The 25,239-nt window shown below is 41.1% G+C and overlaps 1 pseudogene; it reads right to left on the bottom strand.

Annotated features, from left to right (window-relative positions):
• Positions 1-8,594: 8,594 nt before the first annotated feature.
• LOC131939970 (uncharacterized) lies at positions 8,595-19,464 on the bottom strand (annotated as a pseudogene).
• Positions 19,465-25,239: the final 5,775 nt, after the last annotated feature.

The raw sequence follows: 25,239 nt of genomic DNA, 5'->3' as shown, positions 1-25,239 counted from the left end.
CACCCCCTTCCCCTCCACCCATACACACACACACTCCCCAAGTGACGCTTTCAAGAATAAAACGCTAAAAGATCTAAAATGAAAAAAAAAAACCAAAAAAAAAGAAAAAAAAACCCATAACGACACTTCTTTCTCTCACCAGCAACTCTTAAAAAAAATATTTTGTTTCCAATAATGCTCAACAACTTGATTGCTTTTTAACGCCCCATCCAACTCCTCCCCCTAACTAAACGAGGAAACGCCCCTTTTGATTGGCAACGCTATCAAGAAAGGCGGAGTAACTCTATTTATTTACAGATTCGCTTGTTACAAGTCGTTGTCAATATTTGAAATATATGCCGCGCATCCAAGGGGGTTAATCCAAGGAAATTGTCACGATGCGCAGACAAGGGGTCCTGAATTTAAACAGATGAAAGCATTTCCATATTGTGTATCCAAACCACACTCTCATTTGTGATTCCAGAAGACGTTAAAATATTGTAATACGTTCTAGCGTTCATCTTCGTCATCGTTTCTGTGGACCCAGTGGCGGAACTAGAAGAAAAAGCCCCCCCCCCCCTGTAGTTCCGCCTCTGTGTGGACCCCATGTCGAGAACAGGGACGCAACCACATCTCTCCACCGCACTCGGTTGTTGTGTGATTCCTTCAAACCAGAAACTCATCTTGATTTCCGAGAGACGTTATAAAATTGTAATACGTTTTAATTTTTATCATTAACATCATCATCATCATCATCATCATCATCATCATCATCATCATCATCATCATCATCATCATCATCATCATCATCATCATCATCATCATCATCACCATCATCATCATCACCACCATCATCACCATCATTATCACCATCATCATCATCATTACCATCATCATCATTATTATCATCATCAGTATCATCATCGTCATCATAATTATCATCATCATCATCATCATCACCATCATCACCATCATCATCATCATTATCACCATCATCATCATCATTATTATCATCATCATCAACATCATCATCATCATCTTCATCTTCATCATCATCACCATTCTCCTCCTTCTCATCATCATACTTATCATCAAACAAAGTCACTGGTTTATAAATTTTTCGAAATTAATCTACTTATAGGCCTATGTATATTGCTTCCCTTTGGAGTTGTTAGTGATTGTTTCCCTTGATAAAAAAAAAAACATTACCATCGCGTTTAGTTTATAAAGTAGCCGAGGGAACCACTTATACGTTGCATCATGTTTTTGTTATTATACGGAATAAAAAGCAGTGTAGAAAAAAAAATCTAATTCATTTGTCTGCAAGGGTCTTGTTTCTTATAAAGGTTAAAGTCAAGTGCCGCAGCTTGAGCTAATGTTGGTGATTTCACAGACAAGACACACGAGAGCCTCGTTTTCAAACGAGCTGACCTCATTCGGTCTTGCTAGTTACCGGCTGTTATGAGTTATGAGAAACAACAGAAAAAAATCAACAACTAATAAATGAATGTCTATCACGCTGTGTAGGAGTTTTGAACGCACAAGCTTAGACGAATTAAAAAAAAAATAATACTTTTAATATATTTGCCAAAGAGACGATGTTTTTGAACGAAAAATATGACACATCAATTTTTGATAAGTACTTTTAGTTTTTATTTTAAAAGAAAGAAAAATAGGTACCAATGATGTTTGTTTGAATATAAAACTACTGGGCGCTTTCAAACGGGATGGTCAAGATTGCAGAGAAAGTAGAGTAACTGTCTAACCTCAGCGGGGCTTGTGTGGTCTGCCTATTAGTCTCTTTAAATTAAAGATTTCGCTAAATCTGGCTAGGTACTCATTAGAACTGAGTAAAGTTATGAATGTTCAACTGACTCAAGCGTTGGGAAGAAACTCGAATTGTTCCGTTAGCGGGATCGGCGTGGTCGGGTCGGTAAAGGTTAAGGTTGCTTATCCGAAAAGTCCTGAGTTTAAACCCTCTAGGCAAATAAGGCTCGACTGCTGCGGACAACAACCTATCTAAGAGAGAACTAAAAAACTTAAACCAGAGGCGTAGCGAGAGGGGGGGGGGGGGGCGGGGGTGCGGAACGCACCGGGTGACACCATTTAGGGGGGTGACACCAAGGCAAAAAATAGCAAAATATATAGAGAAAAATTTGAGAAGGGGGGTGCAAAGCGAAAGTTTGAGGGGGGGGTTTGCTAATCGAAAGTTTGAAGGGGGGGGGGTGCAAATCGAAAATTTGAAAGTTTGTCCCCGGGTAGGGCCGCTACGCCTCTGGGGGGGGGTGAAATCAGTAAGTGCAGCCACTGACTTAAACAACTGCTGCATTGTAGTTTGTTCTTGAAGGACAAACGCTAAAGAACTTAGAAGCAAAAACCAGAAATATATGCATGCTTAAGTCGGAATCATCTAGCCATATGACGCATAACATGTTGCTCGTAATACTTAATTGTGTTGGAGGAAATCCCTTTCAAGATTACAAACTGAGAACGACGAAGAAAAAGAAGTTACGGTTCCCACCCGAAGAATCAACAAACAAGACGCCATCATTCACATTTCCTCAGCCAAAAAAAATAAATAAAAATAAAGTAAATAAACAAAAATCACGAAAATTCTCCAAACAAAAAAAATAAATAAAATAAAAATAAAACCAACAGAAAACTCACTCCAACGTTAATTTGATTTCAACGTTTTCTGAAAACAAAACAGTTTCTCATCGCAGACAAGGCTAAGAATATTCGGCCTGTTGTTTATACAAGGGAGACAAACCAAATAACGATTGTCAAATTGTCCTGAACCAGTTTTCTAAGCTACAGCCAACACCCCCACAGTGACAGCCTAACCAACACCCCCGCAAGCAACCAAAAAATCAACTCCCCCGCGATGACCCCTCAACACAACAACCTCACAGTGCCCGTCTCCCCAAAAACATCTCCGCACAGACACCCAAAACCAACACCCCCCACAGTGACTCTCCAAACCAACACCCCCACAGTGACCACCCAAACCAACACCCCCACAGTGACTCCCCAAAACAACAACCACGCAGTGCACGACTCCCCTAACCAACAGCCCCTTAGTGACTCCTTAAACCAACACCCCCACAGTGACTCCCCAAAGCAACAACCCCGAAGTACCCCCCCCCCCTCAAAACAAAACCCCTCACAAACTCCCCAAAACAACAACCCTGCAGTGATTTTCAAGATCGTCTTGTACAAAACAGTTTCTCCCATAGTGTGTGTAGGATAACAGAACAAGTGGGTCATGTCCCGCTGAGTTGAGTGAGTTGGTTTCAGCTTTTGTTTCCATTGTGTGATGGGGGAAATGTATTGTGTTTACTTAGGGTAAGTTGTGTCTGTTTGAGGGAGTGGGGTGTATTGGGCAATGTTAAAAGTTGGTAACATAAATTGTGTAGCGAGAATGTGTAGGAAAAATTGGAGTAATAGGTTTTATGTGATTTGGGAGTGCATTTTGTTTTTTATTCGAATGTAAACAACGGTTGAGAGTGTAGGATTTGGAGTGGGAGTGAAAACAAAGCCTGGGAGTGTAATTTGTTCAGGAGAGTGTAAAATACACACACATGTAAATATAAAAAATACACACACACACACACACATATATATATATATATATATATATATATATATATATATATATATATATATATATATATATATATATATATATATATATATATATATATGACTAAACCATACCTGCCTACGCTACTTTTAAAACGAGAAGCTTACGATGATGATGTGGTTTCAAGCCAGCCAGTAGGCTTACCCCCCCCCCCTCCTCCACACACATACAAGGCTGACCTCAGTAGACTTATCCCTCATCACATACTAGACAGACCACAACAAACAATACTTACCCCCCCCCCCACACGCACACATTCCAGGCTGACTCTAGTTTTAAACAACATGCCCCCCCCCCACGCCCACTTACTCTCCCCGTATAGAGCAGGCTGACCTGTCTCGACGCGCCCACAACATTAAATGTAAATTTAAGCTCTGCTAAAAATGAACACATCAGATGATTAATTCATACATAGGTTTATAAGTTTCCCATCCCAAGATCGTTATTAATATATAACAATATGGTTGATACAAGAACGTTTTTATTAGCCTTCACACAAAGCCACACAGTCCTTCTCTCTACACGGTGGCTTGTCATAACAATAACCTTCCGTGGCACAAAAAAGAATTTGGTTATAATATAATGTTAAGCGCCTTAACACCACATATAACGTGTAGCTCCGCCCATTGACCGCAGTCCAAGATCAAGTCTCGTCCAGCGCTATTATGCCGCTGGACTCCAGGCCTAAGCGTGTAACGTTACCTGGGGGGGGGGGGGGAATAGCAAGAAGGGGAAGATGGATCATCTTATTAATAAATATTTTGTTTTTCATAGCAATTCAATATTTCTGCAATGTGATGTTATGTCTAGTGTAGTTCATTCCTACAATATGTGTATATTTTAATCAAATCCCCATTGTAAATTATAAAAAATACTGATCATTATAAAACAAAAAATGTGTTTGTTTATATATATATATATATATATATATATATATATATATATATATATATATATATATATATATATATATATATATATATATATATATATATAGCAATGTATGTGTGTTTGTCTGTCTGTTTGTTTGTCCTTTATGCATTACTACACCTCTCAACACATCGCCGTGAAACTTTGGGAAGTTGTAGTAAATATTCCTGGGGAGGTTTCTGCGTAAAAAAATTTCAAATTCGCAGGGATTTGTTTTTCCCTATAAACAAATAAAAGTCGATTTTTTATTTTGACACCATTCATCTGATCGCTATCAAACTTTGGTGAGTTCATTAGAACACTTTAAGGAAGGGTTCTGTAAAAAAAAAATCATTTTTAATTTCACAAGGGCGGCGCCACGGGAGGGTGCAATTTTTCTCTATATACCGTATATAAAAATAATAAAAGTGAATTGCCGTGACACCGTTCACACGATCGCCATGAAACTTTTGGGAACATGTTGAGAATATTCCTGGAGAGGTTTCTGCGCTAAAACATTTTCAAATTCGCTGGGGTGGCGCCCCGTTCATTCGTGTACCATGAAACTTTGGGGAGAAGATTAGAACACACAAGGGTGTGGTTCTGCAAAAAAAAAATATTTTTTAATATTGCAAGGGCGGTGCCCCCGGGGGGAGCGATTTTTTTCTCTATACACTGTATATAAAAAATAAAACTCGGATGCGGTTCATCGGAGTGCCATGAAACTTTAAGTAGTAGATGAGAATACTCCCGAGAATATTTCTGCGAAAAAAAAAACTAAAGTTTCTTATGAGCGGCGCCATGTAGGGTACAATTTTCGTCAATACACGGTTTGGCGCCCAGAGTTTCAGAGCGACTATGTTGGCACTTGGCATCCGTTAATCGAGCGTCCTGCATAGCGAGTAAGGGGTACTACTATATTTCAGCGGTAAAACAACAACAGGCTTCTAAAAATAACTTTGTAACGCGAGGAAATCCTGTACAGTTTCGTTACCTTGCGAAAGATGAAAAGAATAACTTTTTGAATATGAGGAGCCTACTGTCTAGTTTCGTCACCTTGCAAATGATGCAATAAGCATCTATTATTAGACGATCCAGTCAGAAATTGAGATCGAGCAACTTATAATAGACCATTAGTAACGCTACCATATTGCATCAGTCACACTGATGTTTAAAACACGTCAAATAATTTTTTTACGTGTTAAAGAAAACATTTCTGTTTATTTGTGTCACTTTAGCGAATGACGGAATCTGCATCATTATTTACAGGGTGCTATTGGCACGCTTGGTAATCCTATGAGCACGATGGCGCCTGGTAGTTTTAAGGAGCCAGGAGCCGTACGCTGCGCTTATGCGGTAGTGTAATCGGGGGGTGAGGGGCTCCTGAGAGCGCCCCTCTACGTCCCTGACACATGGGTGGTCACCGAAGTGTGTTCTACCTCATTATTTCGGTGAGTGATTAATGTACACTCAAGGTTTCATGCGGTAGTGTAGGAAAACCCGTGTCCCGATAATTATTATCCAAGCGCAAGCACTGTTTACAGTTAAATAACACAGTTTTAGAACAGAAGGACGCGCGTTTAAGAACATATGATTTGTAATGCATTGGTGATATCCTTCTAATATATTTCGTCAGACTTTCTTCTATCCCCGCGGCAACGCGCGGGGGTCGGGTGCGCTAGTATATATATATATATATATATATATATATATATATATATATATATATATATATATATATATATATATAATTTATTTTAAACTGAAATAAGCATGTTCTGTTGAAAACTAGATACAGGTACAGATAAGAACGAATGCCTCATTTCAAACCATAAATGAATCAGCAAGTTAACACTAGTAATAGCTAATGAAGCAGTCCAAAACAAAAAAATGGCACAGAAAAAAATGTCCTAACATTTTTAACAACACGGTTATCCAAAAAGCAAAGAACAATGGGGTACAACACTTATCTACATAAACCATCTCACTTTAATTATATCACAAAAGTTCGTTCGTTCTCAACAAACTTACTGTAGATCTGCGCCAACAAAATCTCAAATACAAACTTTTGTCTGCTTTATTTTTTTCTACATGACCAGACCCATAGCCTGGAGACATTCCCAGAGTTTCAGGTCAACTCGACGCGAGTCACATATATACATTTAAATCAGATAATCACTATGTGACACTAATATAAAACTATGCCTGCATATCAACAATACCATACGTTTGTACATTGTCAAATAAATTAATATTTTTTTAGTTTACAGGAGCACAGACTAATAAAAAGAAATCTTTACTTTAATTCACAAGAACCCAGTCTGACATAATCAACAAAAAGCCGCAGTCAGTGCTGGTAGTTTTAATCTGTCTCACACAGTCTAGACACACGCTTGAAAAAAAAGAATGATATAAAATCGTAGTAATCGTGGTCACATTGATCTCATCGCTTACCATGAGATGAGATGGAAGAAAAGCACGCTAAACCGTAGTCTCTTTCTCTTTCTTGTTAATTATATCTGCTGTATGTCACTCTATAAAGTAGAGACAGCTCTGTGAGAAATGTTGTCACACATCGTTTATCGAAAATGTGATTACCTCTCGCTAAAGTTTAGCCATAAATTCACGCAACTGCTGATATTAGTCTTGAGCTTACTTAATTAAATTTAGCAATGGGCTCACCTATTTTTTTACACAATGGACTAAGTATTTATTTTATCAATTACCTCACCCAACTCTCGAACGTAGCCATCTTGTCTGTTAAACCTTGAACTCACCCAACTGTTGAGCCATGAGCTCATATATCTGTTGATTCTTGCAATGGGCTAACTTGTGTTTGATTCATTTATTGAGATCACAAAAAAATTATAAACGGTATAAAATAACTAAATCTTCTCTTTACAATCTAACAGTTGATTTTTTTCTGATAGAATTACCTTTTATATACTAGTTTTTTAATTATTATAAACGTTTGATTTAGCAATTTTTTCATCTTTTCTGTTAATCTCATTCCAGCCTACAATTGACATTGACTTTATCATTGTGCTTTACTACACAATCGATCTCGCCGCAATAAAGATACACGGTGTAAAGTGAAATATCCACTAAATACACAAACACTATTACGATGAAAATACATTTCTAAGTATTCAAGTATTTTATACTTTATTGTTATTTTCTAAAAACAGAAGTCATCAAAAACAAATTTAGAACCCTTGTGCACAAGACATAATTAAAAAACAACAAACCAAAAATTTGCATGCAGATAATTTTTTGCAGCACCATCGGTCAAACAGTTATAATGCCAACGTGTGAACACGTTACGTGCCCCCACTATGGCTATCAAACTGAGCATCAATATTTGAACGTGGGAACCTACAATCAAAGCTTCCTCCTGGCATCTCTTCCGAAGAAAGTCTACCAACCCCCCCCCCCCCCCTCCCGACCCGAACGAGATGGAATTTATATAGTAAAAATACACTTTTGCTAGTGTTCGCCCCCCCCCCCCCCCCGAAAAAGGTCGACCTCCACATCCCGAAAACATCAAGTGCCCCATTCCCCCCCACCCCCCACCCCCTCCCCGGAGAAAAAAGTTTGGAAGAAACACTGCCTACAATTTTCACAGGTGACCTTGTTCTTGCTTTTTTTTCATATTTCTAACGTGTGAAACGGTCAAAACGACCTTTACAACTGTATCCAGATTTCCCCTCAAGTGCATCTTTAAAGTAGGCCAAGGTAGATCTGACACGTGCATTTGGAAATTACTGTAAAACTGCTGATGCGAAGTAACTATGTGAGGAAGTAATGCAAACTCTGATAAATCGATATTTTATATTAAAAATCGTGTGCTATTTAGAGAACATAAGTCTACGGAATAAATAATGTTCAAGCAAGAAAGATACCAAATTTAAAAAAATGTATTAAGGTGTATAAGGGGAATATTTAGTGATCTCGTGTTAACATTTGAGTCTGCTGAGACTAATGTCATAGAGTAGACGTGTCACATAAGATGGGTTTGTTAGTCACGTGATGAGGATCTGAAATGTGGACTTGAGTCATATGATCACACCAGGAACGTGAGGGTTAGGTCTCTGTCTATAATCTCGTTGTGGTGAGTCATGTGACCAGCACCTAAGATGTAGGAGTGAATCATGTGACCAGCACCTGAGATGTAGGAGTGAATCATGTGACCAGCACCTGAGATGTAGGAGTGAATCATGTGACCAGCACCTGAGATGTAGGAGTGAATCATGTGACCAGCACCTGAGATGTAGGAGTGAATCATGTGACCAGCACCTGAGATGTAGGAGCGAGTCATGTGACAAGAACCTGAGATGTAGTAGTGAATCATGTGACCAGCACCTGAGATGTAGTAGCGAGTCATGTGACCAGCACCTAAGATGTAGGAGTGAGTCATGTGACCAACACCTGAGATGTAGGAGTGAATCATGTGACCAACGCCTGAGATGTAGGAGTGAATCATGTGACCCGCACCTGAGATGTAAGAGTGAATCATGTGACCAGCACCTAAAATGTAGGAGTGAATCATGTGACCAGCATGAAGAAGTGAATCATGTGACCAGCACCTGAGATGTAGGAGTGAATCATGTGATCAGCACCTAAGATGTAGGAGTGAATCATGTGACCAGCACCTGAGATGTAGGAGTGAATCATGTGACCAGCACCTGAGATGTAGGAGTGAATCATGTTACCAGCACTTGAGATGTAGGAGTGAATCATGTGACCAGCACCTGAGATGTAGGAGCGAGTCATGTGACAAGAACCTGAGATGTAGTAGTGAATCATGTGACCAGCACCTGAGATGTAGTAGCAAGTCATGTGACCAGCACCTAAGATGTAGGAGTAAGTCATGTGACCAGCACCTGAGATGTAGGAGTGAATCATGTGACCAACGCCTGAGATGTAGGAGTGAATCATGTGACCCGCACCTGAGATGTAAGAGTGAATCATGTGACCAGCACCTAAGATGTAGGAGTGAATCATGTGACCAGCATGAAGGAGTGAATCATGTGACCAGCACCTGAGATGTAGGAGTGAATCATGTGATCAGCAAATGAGATGTAGGAGTGAATCATGTGACCAGCACCTGAGATGTAGGAGTGAATCATGTGACCAGCACCTGAGATGTAGGAGTGAGTCATGTGACCAGCACCTGAGATGTAGGAGTGAATCATGTGACCAGCACCTGAGATGTAGGAGTGAATCATGTGACCAGCACATTAGATGTAGGAGTGAATCATGTGACCAGCACCTGAGATGTAGGAGTGAATCATGTGACCAGCACCTGAGATGTAGGAGTGAATCATGTGACCAGCACCTAAGATGTAGAAGTGAATCATGTGACCAGCATGAAGGAGTGAATCATGTGACCAGCACCTGAGATGTAGGAGTGAATTATGTGACCAGCACCTAAGATGTAGGAGTGAATCATTTAACCAGCATGATGTAGGAGTAAATCATGTGACAAGAACGTGAGATTTAGGGGTGAATCATGTGACCAGCACCTGAGATGTAGGAGCGAGTCATGTGACCAGCACCTGAGATGTAGGAGTAAATCATGTGACCCGCACCTGAGATGTAGGAGTGAATCATGTGACAAGCATGATGTAGGAGTAAATCATGTGACAAGAACGTGAGATTTAGGAGTGAATCATGTGACCAGCACCTGAGATGTAGGAGTGAATCATGTGACCAGCACCTAAGATGTAGGAGTGAATCATGTGACCAGCATGAAGGAGTGAATCATGTGACCCGCACATGAGATGTAGGAGTGAATCATGTAACCAGAAACTGAGATATAGGAGTGAATCATGTGACCAGCACCTGAGATGTAGGAGTGAATCATGTTACCAGCACTTGAGATGTAGGAGTGAATCATGTGACCAGCACCTGAGATGTAGGAGCGAGTCATGTGACAAGAACCTGAGATGTAGTAGTGAATCATGTGACCAGCACCTGAGATGTAGTAGCGAGTCATGTGACCAGCACCTAAGATGTAGGAGTAAGTCATGTGACCAGCACCTGAGATGTAGGAGTGAATCATGTGACCAACGCCTGAGATGTAGGAGTGAATCATGTGACCCGCACCTGAGATGTAAGAGTGAATCATGTGACCAGCACCTAAGATGTAGGAGTGAATCATGTGACCAGCATGAAGGAGTGAATCATGTGACCAGCACGTGAGATGTAGGAGTGAATCATGTGATCAGCACCTGAGATGTAGGAGTGAATCATGTGACCAGCACCTGAGATGTAGGAGTGAATCATGTGACCAGCACCTGAGATGTAGGAGTGAGTCATGTGACCAGCACCTGAGATGTAGGAGTGAATGATGTGACCAGCACCTGAGATGTAGGAGTGAATCATGTGACCAGCACATTAGATGTAGGAGTGAATCATGTGACCAGCGCCTGAGATGTAGGAGTGAATCATGTGACCAGCACCTGAGATGTAGGATTGAATCATGTGACCAGCACCTAAGATGTAGAAGTGAATCATGTGACCAGCATGAAGGAGTGAATCATGTGACCAGCACCTGAGATGTAGGAGTGAATCATGTGACCAGCACCTAAGATGTAGGAGTGAATCATTTGACCAGCATGATGTAGGAGTAAATCATGTGACAAGAACGTGAGATTTAGGAGTGAATCATGTGACCAGCACCTGAGATGTAGGAGTGAATCATGTGACCAGCATGATGTAGGAGTAAATCATGTGACAAGAACGTGAGATTTAGGAGTGAATCATGTGACCAGCACCTGAGATGTAGGAGTGAATCATGTGACCAACGCCTGAGATGTAGGAGTGAATCATGTGACCCGCACCTGAGATGTAAGAGTGAATCATGTGACCAGCACCTAAGATGTAGGAGTGAATCATGTGACCAGCATGAAGGAGTGAATCATGTGACCAGCACCTGAGATGTAGGAGTGAATCATGTGACCAGCACATTAGATGTAGGAGTGAATCATGTGACCAGCACCTGAGATGTAGGAGTGAATCATGTGACCAGCACCTGAGATGTAGGAGTGAATCATGTGACTAGCTCCTAAGATGTAGAAGTGAATCATGTGACCAGCATGAAGGAGTGAATCATGTGACCAGCACCTGAGATGTAGGAGCGAGTCATGTGACCAGCACCTGAGATGTAGGAGTAAATCATGTGACCCGCACCTGAGATGTAGGAGTGAATCATGTGACAAGCATGATGTAGGAGTAAATCATGTGACAACAACGTGAGATTTAGGAGTGAATCATGTGACCAGCACCTGAGATGTAGGAGTGAATCATGTGACCAGCACCTAAGATGTAGGAGTGAATCATGTGACCAGCATGAAGGAGTGAATCATGTGACCCGCACATGAGATGTAGGAGTGAATCATGTAACCAGAAACTGAGATATAGGAGTGAATCATGTTACCAGCACTTGAGATGTAGGAGTGAATCATGTGACCAGCACCTGAGATGTAGAAGCGAGTCATGTGACAAGAACCTGAGATGTAGTAGTGAATCATGTGACCAGCACCTGAGATGTAGTAGCGAGTCATGTGACCAGCACCTAAGATGTAGGAGTAAGTCATGTGACCAGCACCTGAGATGTAGGAGTGAATCATGTGACCAACGCCTGAGATGTAGGAGTGAATCATGTGACCCGCACCTGAGATGTAAGAGTGAATCATGTGACCAGCACCTAAGATGTAGGAGTGAATCATGTGACCAGCATGAAGGAGTGAATCATGTGACCAGCACCTGAGATGTAGGAGTGAATCATGTGATCAGCACCTGAGATGTAGGAGTGAATCATGTGACCAGCACCTGAGATGTAGGAGTGAATCATGTGACCAGCACCTGAGATGTAGGAGTGAGTCATGTGACCAGCACCTGAGATGTAGGAGTGAATCATGTGACCAGCACCTGAGATGTAGGAGTTAATCATGTGACCAGCACCTAAGATGTAGAAGTGAATCATGTGACCAGCATGAAGGAGTGAATCATGTGACCAGCACCTGAGATGTATGAGTGAATCATGTGACCAGCACCTAAGATGTAGGAGTGAATCATTTGACCAGCATGATGTAGGAGTAAATCATGTGACAAAAACGTGAGATTTAGGAGTGAATCATGTGACCAGCACCTGAGATGTAGGAGTGAATCATGTGACCAGCACCTGAGATGTAGGAGTGAATCATGTGACCAGCATGATGTAGGAGTAAATCATGTGACAAGAACGTGAGATTTTGGGGTGAATCATGTGACCAGCACCTGAGATGTAGGAGCGAGTCATGTGACCAGCACCTGAGATGTAGGAGTAAATCATGTGACCCGCACCTGAGATGTAGGAGTGAATCATGTGACAAGCATGATGTAGGAGTAAATCATGTGACAAGAACGTGAGATTTAGGAGTGAATCATGTGACCAGCACCTGAGATGTAGGAGTGAATCATGTGACCAGCACCTAAGATGTAGGAGTGAATCATGTGACCAGCAAGAAGGAGTGAATCATGTGACCCGCACATGAGATGTAGGAGTGAATCATGTAACCAGAAACTGAGATATAGGAGTAAATCATGTGACCAGCACCTGAGATGTAGGAGTGAATCATGTGACCAGCACCTGAGATGTAGGAGTGAATCATGTTACCAGCACTTGAGGTGTAGGAGTGAGTCATGTGACCAGCACCTGAGATGTAGGAGTGAATCCTGTGACCAGCACATTAGATGTAGAAGTGAATCATGTGACCAGCATGAAGGAGTGAATCATGTGACCAGCACCTGAGATGTAGGAGTGAATCATGTGACCAGCACCTAAGATGTAGGAGTGAATCATGTGACCAGCATGTAGGAGTGAATCATGTGACCAGCACCTGAGATGTAGGAGTGAATCATGTGACCAGCACCTAAGATGTAGAAGTGAATCATGTGACCAGCATGAAGGAGTGAATCATGTGACCAGCACCTGAGATGTAGGAGTGAATCATGTGACCAGCACCTAAGATGTAGGAGTGAATCATTTGACCAGCATGATGTAGGAGTAAATCATGTGACAAGAACGTGAGATTTAGGAGTGAATCATGTGACCAGCACCTGATATGTAGGAGTGAATCATGTGACCAGCACCTGAGATGTAGGAGTGAATCATGTGACCAGCATGATGTAGGAGTAAATCATGTGACAAGAACGTGAGATTTTGGGGTGAATCATGTGACCAGCACCTGAAATGTAGGAGCGAGTCATGTGACCAGCACCTGAGATGTAGGAGTAAATCATGTGACCCGCACCTGAGATGTAGGAGTGAATCATGTGACAAGCATGATGTAGGAGTAAATCATGTGACAAGAACGTGAGATTTAGGAGTGAATCATGTGACCAGCACCTGAGATGTAGGAGTGAATCATGTGACCAGCACCTAAGATGTAGGAGTGAATCATGTGACCAGCAAGAAGGAGTGAATCATGTGACCCGCACATGAGATGTAGGAGTGAATCATGTAACCAGAAACTGAGATATAGGAGTGAATCATGTGACCAGCACCTGAGATGTAGGAGTGAATCATGTGACCAGCACCTGAGATGTAGGAGTGAATCATGTTACCAGCACTTAAGGTGTAGGAGTGAGTCATGTGACCAGCACCTGAGATGTAGGAGTGAATCATGTGACAAGCACCAGAGATGTAGGAGTGAATCATGTGACCAGCACATTAGATGTAGGAGTGAATCATGTGACCAGCACCTGAGATGTAGGAGTGAATCATTTGACCAGCACCTGAGATGTAGGAGTGAATCATGAAACCAGCACCTGAGATGTAGGAGTGAATCATGTGACCAGCACCTGAGATGTAGGAGTGAATCATGTGACCAGCACCTGAGATGTAGGAGTGAATCATGCGACCAGCACCTGAGATGTAGGAGTGAATCATGTGACAAGCACCTGAGATGTAGGAGTGAATCATGTGACCAGCACCTGAGATGTAGAAGTGAATCATGTGACCAGCACCTGAGATGTAGGAGTGAATCATGTGACCAGCATGTAGGAGTGAATCATGTGACAAGCACTTGAGATGTAGGAGTGAGGCATGTGACCAGCACCTGAGATGTAGGAGTGAATCATGTGACAAACACCTGAGATGTAGGAGTGAATAATGTGACCAGCACCTGAGATGTAGGAGTAAATCATGTGACCAGCACCAGAGATGTAGGAGTGAATCATGTGACCAGCACCTGAGATGTAGGAGTGAATCATGTGACAAGCACCTGAGATGTAGGAGTGAATCATGTGACCAGCATGTAGGAGTGAATCATGTGACCAACACCTGAGATGTAGGAGTGAGTCATGTGACCAGCACCTGAGATGTAGGAGTGAATCATGTGACCAGCACCTGAGATGTAGAAGTGAATCATGTGACCAGCATGTAGGAGTGAATCATGTGACCAGCACTTGAGATGTAGGAGTGAGGCATGTGACCAGCACCTGAGATGTAGGAGTGAATTATATGACCAGCACCTGAGATGTAGGAGTGAATCATGTGACCAGAACCTGAGATGTAGGAGTGAATCATGTGACCAGCATGTAGGAGTGAATCATGTCACCAGCACCTGAGATGTAGAAGTGAATAATGTGACCAGCATGTAGGAGTGAATCATGTGACCAGCACCTGAGACGTACGAGTGAATCATGTGACAAGCACCTAAGATGTATGAGTGAATCATGTGACCAGCACCTGATATGTAGGAGTGAGTCATGTGACCAGCACCTGAGATGTAGGAGTGAATCATGTGACCAGCACCTGAGATGTAGGAGTGAATCATGTGACCAGCACCTGAGATGTAGGAGTGAATCATGTGACCAGCACCTGAGATGTAGGAGTGAATCATGTGACCAGCACCTGAGATGTAGGAGTGAATCATGTGACCAGCACCTGAGATATAGGAGTGATTTATGTGACCAGCACCTGAGATGTAGGAGTAAATCATGTGACCAGCACCTGAGATGTAGGAGTGAATCATGTGACCAGCACCTGAGATGTAGGAGTGAATAATGTGACCAGCACCTAAGATGTAGGAGTGAATCATGTGACCAGCACCTGAGATGTAGGAGTGAATCATGTGACCAGCACCTGAGATGTAGGAGTGAATCATGTGACCAGCACCTGAGATATAGGAGTGAATCATGTGACCAGCACCTGAGATGTAGGAGTGAATCATGTGACCAGCACCTGAGATGTAGGAGTGAATCATGTGACCAGCACCTGAGTAGTATATTATGTCCCTTTTGGAGCGAATTCTTGGCGGAGGAGCTGGTGGGGATGCGCAAAGACATATAGTAAAATACTCGGGAGCAGGATGCGCGGGTGGCGCAATGACATATAGTAAAATACTCCACCAGCTGCCGCAGGGTGGTGGAGCAGGATGCGCGGGTGGCGCAATGACATATAGTAAAATACTACGCCAACTGGGGTTGGCGGAGGTGGAGGTGTGACGTAATCTCCGTTGACATTGTGACGTAATCAGCGATATTATGACGTAATTATTGACCTTGTGACGTAATCATTGACCTAGTTACGTAATTTTTATACATTTTTTAATGAGTTTTAATGAGTTTTTTAAATTTTTAATTAATTTTTTATTCAAGAGTTACGTAATTTGATTATTTGTTTACTTTTTAATTAATTTTTATTAACTAGTTACGTAATGTGATTTTAATTACTTTGTTTATATTGTGTAATTTTTTATTGACCTAGTTACGTAATTGGATTTTAATGAGTTTGAATTTAATGTTGTAATTTTAATTAATTTTTATTAACGAGTTACGTAATTTGATTATTTGTTTGATTTTAAATTGTTTACTTTGTTTGTTTACTTGTTGTTTAATTTGTTGGTTTGTTTGAACGTATGTATGTTTTAAATAAAAGACTAACACTATCATGTACTAGAACAGTCTTTGTATACCAGCCTTTAACCAGACATGTAACATCTGTTACGTATCGAGCCGCCCGTGAACTTTCCAGGCGCTGGGCGGTTTTTAATGGGTATTATATCGATCGCAGCCGCTGGCCCAGATGATTAATGGCTTTTTTCCCCGCTCGGTTGACGGGTTATGGTAATTAACGACGTACATTAAGTGTCTCTCCGCGAAGCCCGCGTTAAGTGTGGGAACAACTGTTACCACGTTAATCGATTTTACCGAACGCGTTGTTAGCTCCGCGAAGTACTTAGGTCATTATGCAACAGCTGCTGTGCAACAGCTGGGGGTGTAATTAGGTCGATCAGCCGGACATTACCTTGTTGGTTTTCTAGTACGCGTATGCTACACGTATATACATTCACACAATCACACACTAAAATTAGAACAAAAGTCTTCTTATATTTTATTTGTTTATTAACGTTTTTCCAATTCATCAAAGGCTTTTAAAAGTTCATCCTGTAAACTCAACAGGCGCTCAAAGCAGACGCGACTCATACTAACACCAGAATTTGTAGGAAAAATTAAGATCGGTCCCATCTATAAGCTCTCTAAGATTTAAAGTATTTTTGTTCATGAATTGGCTATCAATCGCCAATTTAAATCCGGTGTGATTCATCGTTCGTATTTCAGTCACTTTATTGTTACCTCTGGCCACAAGTATCCAATCTTCATTAGACATCTTGAAATAATCTTTTATAATTAGTTCCAATAATTTGAAGTGTTAAACGTAATATAAATGAAAAAAGTTTGGTTTGTGGTGTATAACAGACACCGATGTTTTGACTGCGTAGGATTTCAAAGTTGGATGGGAAAGTTGTCACACCTTAGTAAGGTGGTGGTAAGGTGGTAAGGTGGTGGTAAGGTGGTGGTAAGGTGGTAAGGTGGTAAGGTGGTGGTAAGGTGGTAAGGTGGTGGTAAGGTGGTGGTAAGGATCACAAAAGAGCATTTAAATGTATATAAAAATTTTATTTACTTAAAACAACTCCTCTCTCTGTGTGTGTGTGTGTGTGTGAATGTGCAGCCCGTACAAAAAGACAGTCTGGATAATGGTGTCGATGTTCTTCTTCTACCACATCACCCGTTTCCCAACCCCTCAACGTATTCAAACAGAAAATACACTTGACAAGGTCGCCAGGTCCAATGAAGATAAAACCATTTTTAGCCAAACTGATAGGGTCGACCGGGTAAACGTCGGACCAACACCCTGAAAATGTTTGCAACCTTTCCTCTTCATCATGGAACCTGATGTCACTGTCCCTGTCAGAAGCTAGGTTGGGTGGTGGTGGTTGCGTCTCATCCAGAGGTTCAATAAAGGTTCCACCTATAGGTCGCTGTACAAACACTCTCTCATAACCTAGATTCATCTCCCCTTGATTAGTCTCATGAAAGCTACTGATCATCTGTACAGGATACAATCTCACTTCCTCGGGTCCAATATCAAGAGCAGTTTCCGTTTGATCCGACATTCCCGTGCTCTCACTGGAATCCCAGCCACAGCACTGAAGACAAAAACATTCACCGGACATGGTATAGGGTTCTTATACGGCGGTGTTTATAGTATTCCCTGAATACCACGCCTGGGTGGACTATCGATCAATGCCGTAAAGAGCTGTTTCCAACTCGGATCCAGTATTTTAAATGGTTGATTTTGATTTCAGTCATGCCTCTTATACAGGATAACGAGTTACATAACTTTCAGGGACAAGTAACAAAACAATAACTCACATCAAAAAATTAAAAAAAAAAAGACCGTTTATATCATAAGTTTTTTTATTGAATAAAAACAACCCCATCAGCATACCGTCAAGGTTCTGTCTTATTTACATATTTACATTAAAGTCTCGTTAAAGTCACGGTTGGTAAACTAAAAGGTCTTATATGTCTAGGGGAGATGTTGTGACATTGTCTGCATCTACTTGTCTTTTAATGTAAAAGTAGGAAAGTGAGTTTCTGTGTTGGGTGTAAGTATATATCCCCGTGTTGTATGCTCTGAACCCTGTGTTTGTCCCACCACTTGGTTCCTTTGTTGTGAGGACCTGCATGAAAGATTCTTTGCCTAGTGTGTTGTGATTTTTAGATAATCCTTTGGTTGATGTTTTATTATACTCGCCAAAACAGTGGTACGTCTTGCTACATAAAGATACCATCCCATCCCCTTCATATTCTAATTTAAACAACCCCGGTGTTCTCTTTTCATAAATTTTCCTAGCCCTACACTCTAGACAATGACTATCTACCGTGCCTTAGCCGCTTATAAATTGTGGTCTATGTGAGTCGCATACTTCTGAGGGGAACCATTTGTCGTAAATGTCAAAAAACTCGTGTTCTAGTCCCGGTCTTACGGCTTTTAACAAGTCATCGGTACTTAAGGCTAAGTATAAACTGTCAGTGTCCATCTCACAGAGCTGAAAGTCGGTTCTATCTATATATTTGTCTATAAAGTCATAATAAAATTCTAACATCCTAAGTTTCGCGTACTGATAAACGAAAAAGCCTATCTGAAGAGGGAGATCCCAAACTATCTTCTTTTTTAACGTTTCTACTTCGTAAACATCGTCGGTAAGTTTTGTCATTTTTTTAAATCGCGGATTATTAATACAATCCCCTATATCCCTAGCCCTACAGTAGGTAATGTCCGCATGTCGTGTTTTATCCGTCAAAGTTTTACCATATGCCGCGTTTCCTAACAATTTCATTGTTTCACTAGTTATCGCGTATTTGTCGTCTATGTCCCCCTTTCTTCGCGCGTCTGAAACTGTATCCCCAAATGTCTTAAAACAGGAAACCGGATTATATTCAACGACTTGATAAATTTTAGTTACCACCAACCCATGATTTAAATACCACTTTAAAAGGGGGGTCGCTAATAAAATTTTCTCCCCTGTAAAGCTACCGATTAAAGTCCGTCTACCGCTAGTTAATAAGTTGTTATCGATCGCGTATTGTCTCATAAACGGTCCGATGTCGTCGCGTGTAACGTTCGTATTTTTAAAAATTGGTGTCATCTCACTAAAATGTTCTCTTAAACTACCCGGTACTTTAATATCGCATTCTATCAGTCCAAAACACGAGTCGTCTAAAACAGAATCGATGATCTGTTTTTCAGTCAGGGGCCATCTTTTACCATAGGTCGGTGTCGGTGTCTTTTGTGATTTGTCAATAGATTTTAAATAGTCTTTAATAGTCGGGTTCATTTTTTTCTGGTTCCCCCACTCACATTCCCACATTTCTACGACTTTAACGTCAACAGTATCTGTAAGGTACTTCGTAATTTCGTTTGTCTTTTTAAATAACGCAGTCAAGGGTCTGTTACTAATGGGGTTTACTGTTCTGTCTTTAGTTAAAGGGCAGTCAGGGTGTCCATGAAAGAGGCAGCCATGGAACTGATAAACGGTTCGAGTGTTCGCGTCCCACCCGTCTACTCTTATATGGCGGGATCCTAAGCTAACTTCACCCCCGTTAAACGCGGTTTTTAAAGTTACCCCCTTTGTTTTTGAAACCCACGATAACCACTGAAAAGCCTGTTCCCCATAATGATTCGTTTTACGCGGTCTAAACCCCTCCTCACTATTTCTAATAATCGGAAATCCCGTCGGCATTTTTTGCATTAAAGACCATAAATAAAGCGCGTTCGCGTCGTACCCCTTAATTGCCTGTACCACCTTATTACTATTCCCCCTAATGAACGTTTCACCCTTTTCGTGATGTCTATGAAAAATAATGGAGGGGCCCCCTACGATATTATTTCGGATTGTTTTATGTAACTCTGATTCGCGCTCGGAACACAAAGAAAAAGAAACGTTTTCGGGAAGTGTTTTGAATAAGTATTTTAAGGTTACCCCCGGGACAGAAATCGCGTCTTTAAAAATATCAACCCCTAAATTTTTGTAAAAATTAGTTTGCTGCTCGAGCGCTTCGATAAACGGTTTTACATCGATATTGTTATACCAAATAAGATAATCTTTAAACGTTTGCATCCCCTTCTCTACCCAAATTTGGCTACACGTCGCGTACTCCTCGTCTGAAATGTTACAATTTTTTAATGATGAAAAAAAGGCCGAATGCGGAGGTAAACACGTTTCATCTAAGACGGCTAAATTTTTTACATATTCGTACGGAAAAAATCCCTTGGTCTCTTTAACATTATACGCGGCAAGGTATTTACTATAGCTAAACCCCGGTGCTAGATAATTAACTATATCTAAGAACTTTAATTTATTTGTTGATATACACATAAAATTATTATTTCTTTTAACTACATATTTAAACGGTGTTTGTTTATCTTCTACGTCGTCTTCGTCATCGTTACAACTAGCTCTAGGTCCCTCCTCTAACCCCTCTTCTGTGTTTGAATAAGCTAAAAAGTACTGAATAAAATACGGTTTAACGAGATTTATATCATATTTTCCTGAATTAAACCCTATAACCGGCATTTGTCGCAAATATTCGTCTAATCTACCGCTAAGAAACCTATCAAACCCTTTGTCGTTCGACTTATTATCACTACCCCTAGCTTTAGGTGGAAATAACTTCCTGATTTGCTTAAAAACAGGCTCGAACTGTTTTTTCAAAATTCCATAAGCTGCCTCGGCGATTATGTGGAGTCTGTCAATAACTCTAGTCACTAATTCTTGAGGGTCACCAGTCGAAATAAAACAGATGGGTTCGACGAACCCATCTACGTTTGAGGCTACAGAGCAAGACAAAGGCACATGTTTGGCAACGCTTTTTGTAACTCTACCTAACGTGGGTAACTCGGTATGGTCGAAATAGCATTCGAAATCGTAAGTTGCTCGGAAGGGATAAACAAAGTTACTATCTACAACTACCCCATAGGACGCTAAAAACTCCCAGATTGATTGCTGTGTCTGATAAAGCCCGCCCTTATACCTATCTACGGGTTTCCCCCCATTACACCCTTTCACGTGTCTGTTCAATTGTTTAACGGTGGGCCATAATTTGTTACACACAGAACACGCGAAAGCGTGACCCGCCCCACCTATATTATTAATGTACATAAACTGATTTTGAAAAACTAAAAGATACATGGTCTCCCTAAACCTATCATTACTTCTAAGTTTCGGAAAAAGGATCTGGTTTTCGTCAAATTCAAAAATCTCAATATTTACACTAAAACACGACTCTAAGAGGGGAATTTCGACCAACCTAACCCCGCTAAAATTAGCCAAGGTCCCGAGACCTTGGTGCGCTTGCCACTGTTTCGCGAGTTTTAATGTTGGAATTCTAAGATCTCTTGTAGGTGACCCTAAATGTCTGGCTAAACATCTAAAAAATGAAAAATTGTCTGTGTAGGGTTTTGACTGAATCCTGTTGTAACATGTTGATGGCGTGATTATGTTTAATAAAGTCAGGAATGTCTGTAAGAAGGCATGTCGGTGAAGCTTTGTCTGTGGTCGGGTGTAAGTCTACTGCATCTCCCCTAAGGTCGTCTACAGGAAATATAGGGGTGTGTGACTTAAGGTTACTGTCGTTGTTAGTCTTTACGCGTTTGTTGTTTGATATGTCGTCATACGCAGTATGTCGTTTTAAGGGGCTAGTGTTGGTCGTGGTACGAGTTGTTTGACTCGCTGATGGGAGTTGGACAGTATGTGTGTCGGTCACTAATGTGGGTTGGTGTGTTTGTCTATCGGTCACTAATGTGGGTTGGTGTGTTTGTCTGTTGGTTGCTGATGGGGTGTCGGTCGGTGATGTTTGGTTGTTGTGTGCTGTCTTATAATGGTTCGTTAAATTACTTAGTCTTGTAAATACTTTCCCGCATGTTGTGCAGGGATGTCTTTGTCGTCCGTGTGCAGAGTCGTGATGTCTTGTCAAAGCGTCTTTGCGGGTGAATACCCGGTCGCATATGTTACACTTGTTACGGGTCATGGCTGGGTGGCTGGTAGACTGGGCGGCTTCCATTATTGATGAAGTGTCTAGTGTGTGTGGATCAGTTGGCTGCTTGGGAAGTCGCTGGCTGTAGAATAAAAATAAATACATAAAATAAAAAAACATAAAATAAAAAAAATAAAAAAAAAAACATACTTAAAGCAAAATTGAAAATTGAAACGTACCTCTGGGTTTGAACGTCTAAGCTGAACGTGTAGTTAACTGTATGTAGAGATCCGAAGTGGTGTAGTTGGATGTAGTTGGAACGTTTGGTTCAGTCGATGCCTCGGGGAAGAGTAGGTAGCTCAATAGGGTCAGTCGATGGAACAGTTGTGTCGATGAGTCGGTTGTACACTAAAAAGAAAATTCAATTGACTACTTATTTAGATACATATTTATTTAAAGGTTATTTTAATTGGTTAGTTTCCTTAAAACAATACGTACTATTAACCTTACCTCGGTGTACGATACAAAATTAAATACATGTGAGTACTTATTTAATAAGATTTGATTTTAATGGGGTTAGTTTCCTTAAAATAAACGTAATATTCACCTTACCACGGTGTATGATACAAAATTAAAGTAAATACCTGTGACTACTTATTTAGAAAAAAGGTTTAATTAAAAGGGGTTAGCTCCCTTAACACAAAAGAAATATTATCCTTACCTTTAATAGAATAAACACGCACAAAAGATGTGGTCCTTGTAGGGTTAGGTAGATGTGATGCTTGATAAAGCTGACGTGAGTTAGTCTCAGGAGTCAACAGAGGTCTCATCCAGGATAAGTCGCTGTGACGCTTGATTTGAAGTCCTAAGTCGAAGTGTTTAGAACACAATTTTCGCGGTCATTTATACGGTCGCTCGACCTAATTACACCCCCAGCTGTTGCACAGCAGCTGTTGCATAATGACCTAAGTACTTCGCGGAGCTAACAAAGCGTTCGGTAAAATCGATTAACGTGGTAACAGGTGTTCCCACACTTAACGCGGGCTTCGCGGAGAGACACTTAATGTACGTCGTTAATTACCATAACCCGTCAACCGAGCGGGGAAAAAAGCCATTAATCATCTGGGCCAGCGGCTGCGATCGATATAATACCCATTAAAAACCGCCCAGCGCCTGGAAAGTTCACGGGCGGCTCGATACGTAACAGATGTTACATGTCTGGTTAAAGGCTGGTATACAAAGACTGTTCTAGTACATGATAGTGTTAGTCTTTTATTTAAAACATACATACGTTCAAACAAACCAACAAATTAAACAACAAGTAAACAAACAAAGTAAACAATTTAAAATCAAACAAATAATCAAATTACGTAACTCGTTAATAAAAATTAATTAAAATTACAACATTAAATTCAAACTCATTAAAATCCAATTACGTAACTAGGTCAATAAAAAATTACACAATATAAACAAAGTAATTAAAATCACATTACGTAACTAGTCAATAAAAATTAATTAAAAAGTAAACAAATAATCAAATTACGTAACTCTTGAATAAAAAATTAATTAAAAATTTAAAAAACTCATTAAAACTCATTAAAAAATGTATAAAAATTACGTAACTAGGTCAATGATTACGTCACAAGGTCAATAATTACGTCATAATATCGCTGATTACGTCACAATGTCAACGGAGATTACGTCACACCTCCACCTCCGCCAACCCCAGTTGGCGTAGTATTTTACTATATGTCATTGCGCCACCCGCGCATCCTGCTCCACCACCCTGCGGCAGCTGGTGGAGTATTTTACTATATGTCATTGCGCCACCCGCGCATCCTGCTTCCGAGTATTTTACTATATGTCTTTGCGCATCCCCACCAGCTCCTCCGCCAAGAATTCGCTCCAAAAGGGACCTAATATACTACTCACCTGAGATGTAGGAGTGAATCATGTGACCAGCACCTGAGATGTAGGAGTGAATCATGTGACCAGCACCTGAGATGTAGGAGTGAATCATGTGACCAGCACCTGAGATGTAGGAGTGAATCATGTGACCAGTACCTGAGATATAGGAGTGATTTATGTGACCAGCACCTGAGATGTAGGAGTGAATAATGTGACCAGCACCTGAAATGTAGGAGCGAGTCATGTGACCAGCACCTGAGATGTAGGAGTAAATCATGTGACCCGCACCTGAGATGTAGGAGTGAATCATGTGACAAGCATGATGTAGGAGTAAATCATGTGACAAGAACGTGAGATTTAGGAGTGAATCATGTGACCAGCACCTGAGATGTAGGAGTGAATCATGTGACCAGCACCTAAGATGTAGGAGTGAATCATGTGACCAGCAAGAAGGAGTGAATCATGTGACCCGCACATGAGATGTAGGAGTGAATCATGTAACCAGAAACTGAGATATAGGAGTGAATCATGTGACCAGCACCTGAGATGTAGGAGTGAATCATGTGACCAGCACCTGAGATGTAGGAGTGAATCATGTTACCAGCACTTAAGGTGTAGGAGTGAGTCATGTGACCAGCACCTGAGATGTAGGAGTGAATCATGTGACAAGCACCAGAGATGTAGGAGTGAATCATGTGACCAGCACATTAGATGTAGGAGTGAATCATGTGACCAGCACCTGAGATGTAGGAGTGAATCATTTGACCAGCACCTGAGATGTAGGAGTGAATCATGAAACCAGCACCTGAGATGTAGGAGTGAATCATGTGACCAGCACCTGAGATGTAGGAGTGAATCATGTGACCAGCACCTGAGATGTAGGAGTGAATCATGCGACCAGCACCTGAGATGTAGGAGTGAATCATGTGACAAGCACCTGAGATGTAGGAGTGAATCATGTGACCAGCACCTGAGATGTAGGAGTG

The sequence above is a fragment of the Physella acuta genome, unplaced genomic scaffold (assembly GCF_028476545.2).
Source record: "Physella acuta isolate Inbredline_101_S28 unplaced genomic scaffold, ASM2847654v3 ptg000306l, whole genome shotgun sequence".
Lineage (NCBI taxonomy): Eukaryota > Metazoa > Mollusca > Gastropoda > Physidae > Physella > Physella acuta.
The sequence above is the reverse complement of the archived record's forward strand: the minus strand, read 5'-3'. Positions and strand labels throughout refer to the sequence as shown.